The sequence below is a fragment of the Centruroides vittatus genome, unplaced genomic scaffold, assembly GCF_030686945.1.
Source record: "Centruroides vittatus isolate TY-2023 unplaced genomic scaffold, ASM3068694v2 contig_2976, whole genome shotgun sequence".
In the NCBI taxonomy this organism is placed as follows: Eukaryota; Metazoa; Arthropoda; class Arachnida; order Scorpiones; family Buthidae; genus Centruroides; species Centruroides vittatus.
In genome coordinates this window covers 36,810-54,347 of record NW_027121897.1, presented here as the reverse complement: position 1 = coordinate 54,347, position 17,538 = coordinate 36,810, and positions in this window count along the sequence as shown.

Below are 17,538 nucleotides of genomic sequence, written 5' to 3'. Positions count from 1 at the left end.
AATAGATCAGTCGAATAATTGAATTTCTCTGTAAGGTTATTTGGTACTTTCATAATATGAAACTACCTGATAATTGAACAAATAACGTTTAAAAAGTGCTGCTTTTACACGTATTGGATCTATTGTTTTAAATAAAACGCTATTTCCATTGTGTTTAAAATGTTTATTAAATATGCCTCTTTAAAACAAAATTAAATGAAAACGTGTAACGATCATAATGGAAATAATTACCTACAAAATATATTATTAAAAATATCGGAACATTATTAATTTTTGTACAAAAAGGAATTGACTAATTCATTCATTCAACTGCCTTAAACAAATAAATACCACTTTCACTTCTTAGAACTCAACGTCCCACCTACTAGTTGATGGAACTGACGAATCTGCGATTTACAGGTCGAGAAACACTGAACCCGAATTAAATCTTATAGAAAAAAATTGAGTATTAATCATTTGTATATTGAAAAGTAAACAAAGCCTATTAACTCAAACTTTAAAGACAAAATAATTTCACTAAGAGTAGGGAAACTTTAAGCTGCTTAAACCCTTTGACCCTAAAAGTGGAAGAGTCTATTTCACGAGTTCGAACATTGTAAACAGGTTGTTATTTACACAAGGGAATACGCTCATTGTGAAGTTTCGCTTAGTCATTGTATCCAGTAAGACAATTGAAACTTTTGTTAAGTACTTTTAGTTTAAATATTCCAGAAATATATATAAATTATATAAAAATTCAGTATGAGTACGTTCATTCGACGCAAACATATGTGATGAAATAATTATAAATAACAGACATGTCAATTATCACGATACAAATTTCCTTTTTTAAGCTTTTGATAATACCATAGAAGCAGTACATCATCGCTTTCTCTATCAAATTTTTTAGACCCATACGATAGCAAATGGCAAAACACAGAATTATTTGGTGCCCATACACGTAAAAACGCTATAAGCAGAAAACAATACAACTACTTACGGATTCTGCACCTTTTGAACTGCCATTTCTTAGGCTCGTTTCCGTACTGGGGACCTATTCTACGATGAAAACCAGTTTCTATCGGAACCACGTGATTCGCGTTTAATCAACTGTAAAAATGCTATTCAGAGCTGTACGTTTCGTTTTCGGTGCCGATAGCCACGCGCGATAACTAAGCTTTTGTTATTGGTCACTCTCGACCTGCCGTTAGGAACGTAACGAAAGTGAAAACAACATGGCGTCTTCTCGTGTAGGAATGATCTTACCTCACGAGCAATTGGAGAGAAAGGACAGCAGTAACACCGATTACATTTAATACACTTTCTTCAACTTCAGTTAATTTTTGATTAACTGAAGTCCCACCTCCTGTTTGAAACGTTGATTTCTTTTATTTGTGAGGCTTTACTTTTAATGTTTGCTTTCCAGTTACACCATGTCTATGCAAATAATATTCACATTTAATAAGATGTATTGCATTTGACATTTAATGATAATACTAATTCTAATTTGGTTATAAGGTTTAAGAAGTAGAACTTGTGACAAAATTAAGTTTGTCATTTTATTCTTAATGAATGAATTAAAAAATACATTAATTACACGAAGTTATATAGAAATATACAAAAAAATTTAGACATACTTTGTGTAATTATAAAATGTTAGCATTATGTAATAATAGAAATCTTTATTTTGTACATTTTATCTATGTTTAATGTCGGCTTTAATTCATTAGTTTTAGTATTAAAAAAATACATTCTATATACGTAACTCAACAGTAAAGTATACACTGTACATAAATGACTATCTATCACATAAATTATAATTTTTAAAAACAAATATTTGCTTAACAAATGGGCTGACAAAATAGACCCAGTAATACACTCAGACATTTTAGAACAAAACAAAACTATATTAAATTTAGTACACGACAATGCCAAAAGCACGTGCTTCTATTTAAAATTTATTTTGTACGCTAGTACTTTTTATATATTAACAAAACTTATTATACTGGAAATTCTGAATGCAGATATTTAGTCTTACAGATCAAAAATAATGTTCTTTATATAGTTCACCTGAACACATACACTTTAAATATGTGTGTCGGACTTGTTCGTTTCTCCTCAGCAGGCCTTTAAACGACACTTTCTACAATTAACAATAAAAACATTTCTTGGCACAATTATAACTAAAATTAGTTAAAAACACAAACATTTCCCGACAATAAATTTAAAATTCTTACAATTTCCTTACTGGATTCGTCGAAGAATGAGGCTTAGAAGTAGAAATGAATCATCACGGTAATTGGCTGCAGATGCCACATGACTTTCACGTCTCTCCGACTCTCGCTTTTCCTCCGGCAAAAACGCTTAATTTTTTAATTGCATTACTTGTACATTCTGTATATCTGACATTAAAACTGGCTTTATACATGTATTTATTGTGATCTCACTTATACGTATCTAAGAAATTAGCATGTGACTACGAAGACCATTACGTGCTTACAAGTAACAGCATGACGTTGAAGTCACAAAGTTGAAAATTTTACAATCAATTAAAGCCTTTAGAATTAACATTGTGTACCGCGTGGCCGGTGGTGTGTTCTGTGCACGTCAGTTACGTACTAACGTGGTTGTTGTATCGCGATCCGTTGGAATAAATTTCGTTTTCTTTTACATTATAATTTTCTAATTTGTTATATTGTCAGATAGAAAAATTGATTTCCTTTTAATAAATACAAATGTATTGCAAAATAAACAGGTTAAACAACAAAATGGACTCGATTCAAGTGTCAAAACCAATCGAAAAAATGCTGCGTAACAATATTTATTTAAAACCAAAACATTTTCTGTATATTAATGTCCAATATGTAATGTACTGTACGTCATCGTCTTATGTCTTGACGTAATAATACAATTATTAAACAAAAACAATTGATAGCAAAACAGAAACCTCTGAAATGTAAAAAAAAAAAATTATAGTTTTGTAGATTTGATGTGTGATTGAACGTTTTACCGCATAACTGGAAACAGAACGGCTTTTCTCCTGTGTGAATCCTTCTACGATATTCAAAGTGTGTGACTTCCAACAGAATTCTTTGCCACAATTTCCATAGAGAAGCTAACTTTTCTTTGAACTTTCATTTGCGAAATCTACAAAATACAAAATATTAAACTTGAATGTTAACGAACGAAATAATTCGTTTATGCTAATTATTACAAAGAAAAAGTCAAATCTTGGAAGTAATTACTTCACAACATCTTCGAAAATAAATCTAAATTTATGAAAAAATAAAGGGTATTTGGTTTGAATAAAGGTTTAAAACGAGGTTTAAGGAATAAAAGTTTGAAACAAACAACTGGGTGCTTTTTTTGAAGGTTTCAACAAATGTGAATAAAAGGTTTTGTCTCTTTCCATTTTGTGTTTCTTGTTCTTCATGCGCCATTTTTTCACCTAGTGGTAGAAATTTGAACTAATTATTTTTCTGCACTTCTTTTTACCCTATGGTCTATATAACGTATAGCCTATACCAAGTTTCATCAAAATACGTTAAAGAGAACGGGCTCTATATAGGACTGAGTAGAGCAACTTTATAACCACCACTTTAACCACTTTATAACAATTATAACCACCCTGTACAAAAGTCATAAATATCGACATCACTTCTTAACTGTTCATCGATAATAAATATACAAACACACAATCACGCATTTACAACATATCTTCAATATACAATTACACCATTTATATTTCAGAACTATATATTGTTTTTGTGATAATTATGGAATTATATTTAATTTTTATAATAGTTTACATCATAGATATAAAACTAAATTTATAAGAGTAAATAGTAGCAGAGAACAATTGGTTTTAGAATACAAATTAGTCATATAAAATTTCTTGTAATATCATTTTTTAAAATATTATATCTGTTTCTTATATAAATTTAAGTTTTCCAATTAATTCTCATACAATACGTATAACATTTTACGTACTTACTGATGCCGTATTTATAGAAAGATCTCAACTACGCGAATAAATTCAACTGTAAACAACAATGACAGAATAGCCGTACAAAAAGAAGCAACACATGTACAGATACATCCTGTAATCGAGACAGAAGATCTGCTTTATTTCTTCATTAATATTGTCATTATACTGCGAAATTTGTATACGTATTTTTGGATATTTCTCTCCAACTTCTCCTTCAAGAACAGCTATTTAACTCGTCTAATTCTATAGACATTTTAGGCAATCTTATCTGTAAAATATACAGTATTAATATGGCTCCGAGAAACACACCTAAAGTTGACCAAGAGTATAGAAAAGAGCGTGTAGAATAGCAACGAGAAACAGTAATTGTTGCGTTTTGTTTCTTTATTTCTGTGTATGAACTATTCCTGGAATAACAGTTGCTACCGCGGCTATGATAAACGAGAAAAAAAGTATTATAAATAAATTACACACGCAATTATACGGAATTTTTTTCCTCTTGTAAATACTGTATTGGAAAGAGAGATAACTCGATATGAATGCGTTTACCATTAACTCTTCCAAAGCAATTTCTTTGTACATATTTTTAATAATACGCATCATTCTGGTCTTTAAATGACAAATTAACGGACTTTTTAAATAATAGAAACTACCTGTAAAGATCTTCTAAAATTAAGTTTTAAGATGCATCACATCTAGGAATTGCAATTACTGGATCCTTCGTCCAGCAACCCAGTTGGATCTACCGCATTCTTCGGCCTGCTGAATCTAGCACCAGGTGCTGGATCCAGCGCTGCGGATTCGCAAATACTCAATTAACTTTCTAAATAATGGCGCAAAAGTGTACGTTGTCGGCGTTGCCGCTTTGCTACGTGCGCTATCTCTCGGCGGCGAGAGTGACGTTGACGTTCAGTGCGGCACGTGCTACACCCCTTATCTATACAGCACCGCCCGCCAGTTTACCTCTGCTGATCCAATTTTCAGTTGACTTTCCGCTCTCGCTAAATAAAGTGTTTTCGCCTAAATAAGATAAGTAACTCTTCTCCTAGTCTTGATGCATAATTCTAATTTAACTACAGATTGATATGTAGAGCCTATATAAGAAAACTAGTAAGACTGATAGCCACTTAGCCACTGATTATCTGTCCTTACATTATTATAATATATGAATATAAATTAATTAGTAGAATTACCTTTACTATTATTTAACTTAAAGATTGCATTATAATTATGTGATGGGCAGCCGGAGAAATAGGATATCTTTGTGATCGCTATACCGCTTAATCGGCAATCCGTTGTAAAACAGATCGTCGGTCGTGAAAACAAACGGACTTCTGGATGAAGTAACGAGTGTTAGGAGGGACTTTTAAATGATAAAATGGCGGAGACTATTGATTGTAAGATCAACGTTCTCTTTACGTCAGGATTCCCGACACCAGGTTATCAGTTTTCTATAATCTGATAATACGTACTATACTCCTTCTCGAGATACTTGTGGCTGAACTCCTAATTAACTCATGGAGAAGCCCTGATAATTGCTCTTCATCGCATGGAAGGCTATTGGCTAACTCTTCTTTATCTCATGGAGACAGGGCCGAATTTACAGAGAGACATTTCAGGCCGGTGCCCAGGGTCCCCACAAAACTATGTTTAAACATAATTTTTTTCCTATTACTGCGACAGCCTAGTGTGGGCTTATCATGCGGGTCACAGGCATAGAAAACCAATCCCGGGAAAAACCTATGAAACATCGGAAAAGTTCGGGGAAAAGTTTTATATAGGTATTTTTCAATTAAATTAAAATAATTAGTTTTACACAATAAAATATATGTATGTTTACAATAACCTTATTTTTAAATGAAATTTACAACTTCCTAGTTGAAATCTAGTTGAAAGTACAGTATTTTGTGTAAATTTTCTAAATCATCAAATTTGCCTATTGTTGAAGGGGGCCCCCACTGTATTTGTGCCCAGGGCCCCCGGATTGGTAAATCCGGCCCTGCATGGAGAAGCTCCTTCTTCACCTGAAGGGTAATGGCTAACTCCTCGAATTTGGCGCAAATTGCGATAATATTCTTTGTCAATGTCCAATCAAACAGACGAATTTCTTCCACGTGGAAAGGATGCACGGGGGCAATCTTGAGGGGTAAAATCTTTATTTTGTCGTCAAACGTCTATGGTGACAGTGACGATAAGGACTTTACTAAAAGGAAGCTGACTTCCGTCGCACCGGAAATTCTTTTCCCTTCACTGTCGAAATTGTTGAGGGTTCTAGGATCTCTTTGCAGGTTGATTTACCTTCGATTTGGTATCAACACCTTCTTAACAAAATGCTTTACGTTTCTATATCTCTCTCCTTTACAAATTCTATAGAATTTACACAAATGTGTGAGAAGTGAAAGTTTGTTACATCTCTACTTCAAAGGAAGTTGTAACAAACTTCCTTTGAAGGGGAGATTTAACAAACAAACAAACGCGGCCCTAAATCCGCGATTTTACAATTATAATCTAACTAAACATTTAAAGTTAATTATCTGTATCTCAAGTGTTAAACCGAACCAAAGTTAAGTTTACTACCTAAATGTGTAAGAAGTTTTACTGATTTATAGTGACCAGTCAAAATAATAAAAGTTTCCTAAGTATTTAAAAAATGTTTTATTTCTTTAAAAAAAACCATAAATTGCTGGATAGATAGATAGATTGATAACATTTTATTGCACCAAAAATACATCCGCGCTGGATCCAGCTGGAATGATGTTGGTCCAGCAAAAATCCAGTTGGATTGAAAACACTGCTGGATTGCAATCCCTAATCACATCCTTTAACGTCACATCAACAGTAGTTATTTATTTATAAATGTGTCGGACCAGATAACCGGAATTTTCGGTAAAATATGCGTGAATAAATAGGTTCCTTAATGCTTACAGGGGCGAAAAGTGTTAAAAATTGAAAAGAAAATGTTTAAATACATAAACTGTATTTTTAAAATAAAATTTATTAATTATCAATTAAATTTCTTATGAAACGGAAAATTTATAAACAATTAATCGAAATGAAATTTTGATACTGTAAAATAATGTAAAGTCTTCAAATTCTCAGATTTTGCATTGAGAATTTATATGAACGAAGAGATTAACGGATTCATAAAAAAAATAATAATAATAAAACAAGTTGACGAGGACGTAAAAATTATCATTTTTTCCGCCAATGTTATCATCATTAATCAACTTGTCCTCGAACAGTACCCCCTCCGATTGCTCGGGAGTTGCAAAAGTGTCTGCTGATTGCACATTTATCTTGTGTTTTCGCCAATCTTCGTCAGCGAAATCTGCAGTCAGAGGACAAGTCCAATTTTTTCCAATGAATATCAATTTATCAAATTATGCTCTTCCTAGTTCTTTGCAGTAATTTTCCAGGTGGAAATTACCGCTTTCTACCGAATTTATGTAGCCATAGATGTGCACTGGTGTGAAAGCGATATAACTCTTAAAAATGTCATGGAAAGATTGAGATCAGTTACGAAACAATCTTCCCTCACAAATATCTCAGTGCTGAAAAATGGAAATGGTTTATTGCCGTCTGCGGATACGCGAGAAGATTCGTTTTTATGTTTATACTCAAATAGAGATGTGTAATTTGAAGTTTTGCTTCTGCATCTGTTGTTTGAGTTTTTGCTGAAATAACTCGGATAATCTGAGAAATTCTTCGTTTCTTTACAGACGAGAATGGCTTTTTCTTCTTCTTTAGTAAACAAATTGAGTTTGAATATTTTATTAATCAATTCCTGTTTGCTCTTGGATAAGAATCTTATTTTTTCAAGAAACGGTCGTAATTCTTCTCGATATTTTTGTTTCTTGGCGCTTTCATCCATTTGGATGAATGACGTTTTCATCTGTCGTTTGCACTTCTCTTTTATCCAGTTGTAGACGGCCAACAATATATTCACTTCGCACATGCGTGTGTATAATGGACGAGACACTATCCTGTGTATTGTCGTAGTTCCACGGGATTCGAAGTCTTCTCCTTCGAATATCTCTGGGCAAGAAGTATCGAATATTTCCCAGCAACGATGTTGTAGAAAGGTGTGATTCATTCTGAAGGCAAAATCGTAAATTGCACACACATTTTCCTTACATAACCGAACTTTAATGTACTTTTCACATTTCCTGCTTAAAACACTTCTTGAATATCTTCTGCTCAATTCATACAACTGGAAACCGTAGTTCATTGACTTCATCTGAGGATTATTTGTACGCAAATAACTACAAGATAAATACAAAATATATTTATGAGATGGCAAATATTTTTACTTTTATATTTTAAAATATAATATATTAAGATTATCTCACTCAACAAGCAAAGCGATAACTTCTTTCGAGTATGGCAATTTCAGAATCCTGGAACCTTCTCGCCGTTCTATTATCGATTTCAGCTGCTGGTTGCGAATTTTATCGAAACTGGATGAATAAACGAATATTTTTTCCTCGTCTGATGATACCAGTTCCATTCTCTCTAAATCCATAATGTTGACAGCTGGATTTAAGAAACAGTTTATTTTTACCATTCTTTCTAGTAGAGCCGTAAAACTTTATGATTGACGGTGTCAAAAGCGTACTGAAAGTCCACAAAAACAGCATAAAGTTTTCTTCTTTTTTTCAATTTGAATTGTATCATTGCATTTAATATAAATAATTGGTCTTGACAAGATCGTCCAGGTCGAAAACCTGCTTGCTCCTGTCACAAAATCTCATATTTACCGTATTAGCCCGAATATAACGCGACCCCGAATTTAACGCGACTCCAAAATTTTCATAAAGATATTTAGAAAAAAAAAATAATACTCATAAAAGAATTCAAAGAAAGTAAAATTCAATCAGATAAGCATTTATTTAGGTATTTATAGCTAATAACACAGGTTACATTCGTGTCAATAAAATTAAGTAATGTAAAACAAAATTAATATTACGTAAGTAACAACAAAAAACGGAAATGTTTATTCAGAATCTGAACTGTTTTCAGAATGAGAACTCATTGACTTCCGTTATTCATTATTGACTTTCGCGTTAGGGGGTAAAGCGGGTCTATTGACAAATTTTCTCGCAGTAGTACGAAATTTCTACTGACTTAACTTGAATGAGTCATATTTCTTCTCCATTTACAAACAAACCCGATTGCAATCGGTGAAACATGAGATAAATTACAGCGAGTTGAAATTTGATATGTTTATTTTTTGCGTTTTACGTATCAAATTACATTAAATTCGACACAAATAAAGCATTTTTGTCAATATAGAAATATTTTACATTGTTTAAAAGTAGAGAAAATAAAGAAAAGAAAGATGTAATAATAATTTTTCGAGCGAAGCCAAAAATTTCACAATTTTAAGATAAAAAATGGCGTCTGTGAGAGCCCACGTGACTAAAAGGCGGTCGAAAAATCACGTGACTAATGAACTTCGAACAAGCGGAGACATAGCCATACTATAGTAGCGCTATGCAAACAAAAGCGCAGGCCTACTAACTAGATCACATGGTTGTTTTGAAGTGGTCGGTCGAGCTAGGTCTGACGTTCAGTCGCGTTTCAATCTCTGTAGGAAAATGTCCTTGTTTATATTACATTTTATTACTTAAACCCCGAATTTAGCGCGAGTCGATTTTTTAACAGAAAATAAATGATCGAAAAATATCGCGTTATATTCGGGCTAATACGGTAAGTATCCATTCTTCTAGTCTTTTATTTAATGAGGATGTAAATAGTTTCCGAATTACAGGATCCGAGGAAATAGGACGATCATTTTTTAGATCATCTGCATCACCTTTCTTATATATTAGAATGATTACAGATTCAATCTAAGCTTTTGGAAAACTACAATTTCTTATAATATGGTTAAAAACTTACAATATTGTGAGTAAGAATTTTTTGTTGTAAGGATGACTGTAATTTTCCTGAGGTGTGAGAAATCACATCAAAAGACTGGTATTTGTGTAGTCTTAAAGTGTATATTAATTTTATATTATCTGAATTTTAAAGTAATTTGGACTAGAATTTGACTCCATTTATCTCCCCATCTCCTCCACCTGTAATTACCAAAATTTCATAGCATGAATCCCCCTAATAAAGACAGCTCCTTGCAAAACTTCAAAAATTTTTGAGAAAAAGCACAAGGTTCCACGTATTTTATTTAAGGGGGCGAAATTTTCCTCCGCCCCGGGCGGCTGACACCCACGCTACGCCACTGGGTAATATTTAACATAGATAAGTTGTTTTTTTGAAAGATTTTGATTATTCGGGTGTCATTTTAGACATATATGTATTTGTTTATACACTAAACGTATCTATTACTTCATGTTAATTTTGTCACTACGAAAGTTCACACAATGGAGGTTGGAATGTTGAGGAGTCGGTAAGTAGTCCTATCATCTTTTGTTTATAACGCTTTTTATGTGGGTAGGCACCAAATAATTGCTATAAAGTTATATTATTTATTATAAGTAATCAAAATGTTAAGAATCAGTAGTAATCGTACAGTCACGTGATATGTTAGTGGTCACGTGTAAACGATGACAGTGCACTCTAACTCCATCTGTGGCGGAAATATGCTGATTGGCTGCTTTAGGGATAACGTCACGAGTAAAATTACCATTAGGTAAATAGGGGTAAACCCTCTAATGGGATCGTTTAGTTTCTCTTCGTTACCGTTCCGAGTCAGACAAATGGAACGTTTGGTAAGTACTGTAAATATTCTAAAGATACTGATTTTCGCATTAATGTTAGAAGTGGATATACATTTGACGCGATCGCATGTGATAATTAAAAATAAGGTAATTTAAATCTTTATTTTATATGTAAGCCGTTATTTTTTAATGATCCATGTTGATATTTTTACATCTGTAGAATTAGCAACCTGAATATTACAGATACTTTAACGGACAGTCGACGAACACGATTGACGAGAGTAAGAAGACAAACATCTTTTGATTTATGTTCATTATGTATTGTCTTCTTAATTACTACGTTGCTATTTCATTATATTTGTATTGCTACTTTGTATTAGTTTATAAACGAATCTACGGGCCTCAACGGTAGAGAACAATTCATTGTAAACAATGTAAAATTAACAGTAGTCAGCTGTTACGTCACTCATGTAAATTATACAACATTAAGTGTTAACAATTTGTTTTCATTCACAGAAAATGGCGAAAATACAAAAAGAGTTTCATCAACAAGGAACAGAAACATGTCAGATAACTGAATGCTGCTCGAACTTATTAACAGAGTCACCAGAAATAATTTATTATATATTTGAATATCTGAAAGATGCAGAATTAGATGCACACAGACAAGTCTGTACAAGGTGGACAGAATTATGTACCAAAAAGTATCAATGATCAAAAAGGTAATTATTTTTCAATTATTTTGTTATTCGTATGACATGACATTATAATTGATGTTAAAGGTCAATACGCCAACAACAGTTTGAAATAGTAATTTGTAGTTTTCATTATCGTCGTGAAAAATATGACAATGAAATAGTTGTCACAGCAGTATTTAGTCCATTGTATCCTTAGAAGGAAGTGACAACTAGTCCGTGAGTTGCGTGTTTTGTGACAGCGCTAATTCATAGTGATAAAATGACAATGCATATGTAAACAAGTTGCAAGCATTAATAAAAATTTATTAAAATTCCTACACACTTATCAAATTCTCAAAGAAGATTGTTCTTAATCATCACGAAATTCTGTCCTTTATTTTTAGTTAGCTCTAAAATACAACGCATTTCACGTTAAATATACTAATCACTTCATTTCTTAAATAATTTTGCATTTGTTAAAATTCTTCTGACTTAATTCAACAGGAAATTCCAGCTAATTTAGTAGACTCCATAACCTATGAGAAACTCCGTCCTTACGTTGGCTTTAACGACAACTTTCACTACAATTGTTTCTTCCTAGCACAAGCACCGCGATGTGCAATGATGTGTCGAAACATAAATGATGAAAATGAAGAAATCCATATGTTATACGTCGAGTTCTTTCAATCACTGGGTAAATTTTTTTCTAATTTTGATCATTTACTTTAAATAATGTAATAATTGATGACATGAGTTAAATTATTCACACAGACTGCATACACATACTAAACGCAGACGTGGATAAAATAGACATACCGGAAGTAAAGACAGAGGACATAGAGAGTCAATCTCTATCCCTGAAATTTTCATGCACAGAAGAAACAACGGAAATAAATTTATCAATATTTTTAGTTATCCAATTAAACTATGTAACAGTGGCCCTATATTACTTGAAAAATCAGCTAAAAAGTGGAAGAAACACCTAGAAAGCTTGTTCCTCAGAGTAAAGATACCGTTCAAAGAAGCGAAGTGTGTCATAGTCTACATAGATTTCTACAAGAAAAAAATCTAATTCAACCAGTAATTATTCAATCGAAACACCTGTAGAAAGGTTTGTTATATTTTACTGAGAGAGGGTAAATGCTCTTTCTCTTTACATCGAATTCGAAATACCCGACGGCAAAGCCTTTCAGAGAAAAATTAGAGAAGGTGAAACGTTTCCATCCCGGAATGACACAGAAGAAGTGTTTTGTGTACATTTTTAATCCCGTGTGCAGTATTTGTGTCAAACCAGCAACTCGAGCTTTCAAGAAAGCATTTCCTTCTGTCAACTATGTCATTTTTCACTGTTTACCCAGTTTTATATTAATCCACCCTCCCGAAAATAACCATTTTCTTGATGGTGACGAAGAGTGTGCAGACAATTCATGTTTAGCTTTATTTGTTTTTATTTGGTGGGCATGAATACACTGTTGTAAAATAAATAATTCTGCTGAAATTGGATGTCTTACAGTATTTTCTTCCAATATTGCATACGCTTATATTGAGCAAGGAAATTCCTAATTTAAATGAAAGAGTGATTTTGACTGGAATAAAAATTGCAGGATGTGTTTTACTTCCTTTTTATTTACTAAAGTTAAATGTATTCGTACAACTTGAGATGAGATTCGGTAAAATGTACAATTAATTTATAAAATACTAGAAAAGAAGATGAATTGTTATGGACCGATTAAAATTTACTTAGACTATATAATTGTTAATCTAGATCAGGGGTGTCCTACCCGCGGGCCGCGTAAGGCCCAAGGCAAGTTCAAATGCGGCCCAATAAACGTGTAAATTTTTATTATTTTTTTTTTATTTATTTCAACGGCATAGACTCAAAGAAAATGTTTCACAAAGCCGCATCCTTTATACTTATTTTTGAGTGAAAAGGAAATATTTTCAAATACTTAGAAATATGTGAATGAGGAAGGAATGCTAAATAATGCTGGAGTTGTGACTTAACGGATAGACCCAAATTCGAGAAAAAGAAAGAAATGCCAAAATATAAAAAGTGGTGGAAAATTAAGAGTCAATATTTAACCTTTCTCACTACGTTTAATCTTTTGGCATTTTTCTCTCTTCCTCGATTTTGGCTCTATAATCCTTTGAGTCACAACTCCAGCTTCAGTATCCTTCCAGCGTTGCAAGATTTGGGTACTCATTTTTTTAGTTTAGCGTAAAAAATATCATTTGGCACATTGGCTACTTTTTTGGGCTACATATTATTTATAAATATATTATGTTGAATAAAAATTCACTTTAAAATAGTGTTTAGTAATTTTTTTATTCATTAGAGACTCAAATAAAATGAATATTGTTTTTTTCAAATAAATTTTTGTTTATCTCCTGTATAATAAATGAATTTATCTATTTCTAAGTTAAAATTGAAAGTGTCTGTAGAAGTAATTTTTTAAAATATACTTTTCGTGATAAAGTTTTAATACTTATTACTATAATCTAGACACGTTAGTCCTTAAATATTCTTGTATATCTAAGGATTGGGCCACAAGTATATCTATATATATAATCGAGACGAGTTGATAATAATAATAATAATAATAATAATCAGCGCAGAGCCCAAATGGTTAGGAGTTGAAAGTTGAAATTTGGTACACAGTTAGGGTACGTCACGAGAACGTACACTAAGAAAGGATTTTTCGAAATTACCCCCGCGGGGGTAATTTTGAAAAATTACGCAAGGGTAACAATGGAAGTGTTAACAATGAAAATGTTAAAAATGAAAGTGTTGAGTAACAAATGGAAGTGTTAAGAGAAAGCGGCGTGCAAGATTTAAGGAGGATGCACACATGCGGCGCGGCAAAGAAAAGCGATGTCGGAAGCGCATCTTCGCCGCGCGGCAGCACAACCACACATGCGGCAATCCGCTTACATTTTGGCGCATGCGTTCAGTGTTCAAGATGGCGAACGATACCGACACTGCCGCTATCCACGTATTTACATATTTTGTTTCGTACGGCTTGCTTTATTTAGCTAGAAGATTTTGTCAAAGATTCAAACGAAGATTTTGAATTAGAGATATTTTGTTGGATCGATAAAGAACTGATGTACAAAATAGGCTTATTCTTCGATTAAGATCTCTCGATAAAGAATACTATTTCGAGCAAGATTCTGTCGTTTTGTTTTTTGAATTAAATAATATTTAATTACTGTATTTGTGTATTGGCTGATAGAAACGTGAGAAAATACAACCACGTCGTGTTTTAACTCCTTGGGACTCCGGCGAATTAAATACTTTTTAATTTTAATGTAGTTAAACATAAAAACGAAAAAAAAATTATAGAAATGTGTTAATTTTGAAGAAAAAGCTTCAAAGTATAATTTCCTTTGTCTCGCCTTAGCGCGAAACTTGACACCGATGTGTCATTGTTTACACAGCTAAATGACCTTGAGAACAGCTGGTGTCGTCTTTCGCGGGACATTCTCATGAAACTCTCGGGAGGAGAAGGGTAAAAAGTAGGGTGAATACTAGATGGCGGTATATTTCTAAATATTTTTTTAAAATTACGATTTTAATTGAAATTTCCGACCCCCCGACTTAATTAAACGTATATATAATAAAATCTATTAATTAAAAAAATTAAAAAACTATTGGATGCTGTTTTTGACATCAGAAAATAGCTTTAAATAACTTTACCGAAGTAAAATCGACGCACTAGAACTTTAGAAAGATGAATAAAGTTTTATAAAAAAATCCCATAAAAAAACCATTAAGCGTTAATTGCGTGTCATTAAAGGTTAATTAAACTCGCAATAAAATTTTTTCGCGCGGGTAAAAATTTTTCAAAAAATTTGGAGACAGAAAACATCCGAAAAATCAAAAAAAAAAAAAAAATTTTTTAGGGGTCCTAAATTAATGGCGATAGATCGACGCGGTTAACCGAGATAACAAACATGAGAATGAAGAGGAAAGGATAATAAATTTAACACAAATTCTACACAAATACAGTAATCAAATATTATTTAATTCGAAGAACAAAACAACCGAATCTTACTAAAAATAGTATTCTTTATCGAGAGATCTTAATCGAAGAATAAGCCTATTTTGTACATCAGTTCTTTATCGATCCAACAAAATATCTCGGCAAGATTCTTGCCAATATGATATCTCTAATCCAAAATCTTCACTCGAATCTTCGACAAAATTTACTAGCTAAGTAAAACAAGCCATACAAAACAAAATTTGTAAACACGTGGATAGCGGCGGTGTCGGTATCGTTCGCCATCTTGAATACTGAACACATGCGCCAAAATGTAAACGGATTGCCGCTTGTGTAGTTGCGCTGCCGCGCGGGGGAAGACGCGTTTGTGACACCGCTTTTCCTTGTTGCGCCGCATGTGTGCATCCTCCTTTACAGGTGCAGATGCGGTTTTTTGCGTTTTTGCAAGAAATCGAACATATTTTTAGACTCATCTAAAAATTCTCTAATTAGTCTAGAAACAGGGAGATCTAATTCTTGCATTCATTGAAAACGGGTAAGATTTGCTATAACGTAATACTCTTAATAAAGGCAATGTTAAAGAAGGGTGCTGGCATGTGGTACTGGGTGTGGCCCCAGAAGTAAGAAGAATATTAATATCAAGTAAACGACGTAGCGCTCGCCTGGAGCAATGTTAAGGTAAATGACTTTGTATACTTACTCAGGTGCTTCATGTGTTGTGCTACAACCACTTTGCCCGGGACTGTAAGAACCGGCAAAGGTGTAGCCACTGTGCAGAAGACCGCCGTTTTTCAGATTGTCCAAATAGAAACAAAAAGCCAACGTGCTCTAATTGTCAGGAAGCTAATAAATATTTACCAAAGGGTAAGAGATATGCCACTGATCATAATGCTTTCTTAACAAAATGTCCGATATCACAAAAGACAAAGACAGTAGTTATAATGCAGACAAACTATGGGGAGTAAACCCAACAGTAACACGATTCTGTCAACTCACTTCAACCAAAAGTTGTAACTTTAAAAACGATAAAAAATACTTCAAATTAACGCACAAAGAACAAGTCCGCCTGCTCCCTGTTGGTTAAGACAGCGAATGATCTGGAGGTGGATCTCATAGTAATACAGGAACCATACGTAATTGGCAATAATATAGTCAGATTTGGGAGCTAGCGAATTCTGCAGAATCAGAGCGACAAACGGCCAAAGTGTGGCATAATTGTTCGAAACCGAAAATTAGAATTAGCAATGATCGCACAACTTTCAAATGAAAAATTCACTACCACTATAATATACGAAGACTCACAAATTTACTTAATAAATGTCTATCTTTCCCCAGCAGAAGATGACGAAAGTTGTGTTAGCGAACTGGAAGATATTATAAGAAAACTGAATAGCCGGAATATAATTGTAATGGGCAACATTAACGGAAAGTCGCCCATATGGTTTAATCCTCTGGAAGACAGAAGAAAAAGGAAAATTTCAGATGCATTATCAAGGGAAGCCGAAGTAATGGTCACAGTGCTGACAGTTCATGCTGCTCCAAACGTCGTCACACCGTACGAGCGTATGTATACTGGACGTGTTGCAAACAAGCCCATTTCCTGACTAATGGTCCGTGATGTGGTTGTACGGTTTTGCACAGCTGACATCACAATATGTCTGTCCTCTCGGGTGTTGGTCATGGGAGGGCGTTGAGATCCTGCATGCCGTTAAGTAAGACCCTCAGCAACTCATCGATTCCATATTCGCATGACAATGGTTGGATTTCGACCAGTGCGAGTGGCAAAATCACGGAACGATAATCCGCACTCTCGATAGGCAAGGATCCGATCCTGCCTCTATCGAATTCCGACACTTGCTGGTAAGCATTTCTTCTTCTTATTCGAGGCATAGCACGATATGCTGTTGAAACCCCCGACTTTACAAAGCGATTTCCGAATAAGAAATCCACTGCACAACTTTCCTCTTATGCAGTGCTTCAGATGTCGTTTGTCCCTCCTGCGTCGTCTAAATGCGCTCAAATACTAATCATTCGCATTTCCCAACCCTTTCTTCGTTTCATATGATTTTGACGTTCGTACGATCATTCCTTCCTGGTGTTGCAATTTTAATGCCCAGCAGTGTACTAGTGATGCGACAAAAGAGGCATTTGACATTGACCGGCATCGGCACCCTCGGGATTTGGCACGCACACACTGCACACCTACCTGGACCGTCTCT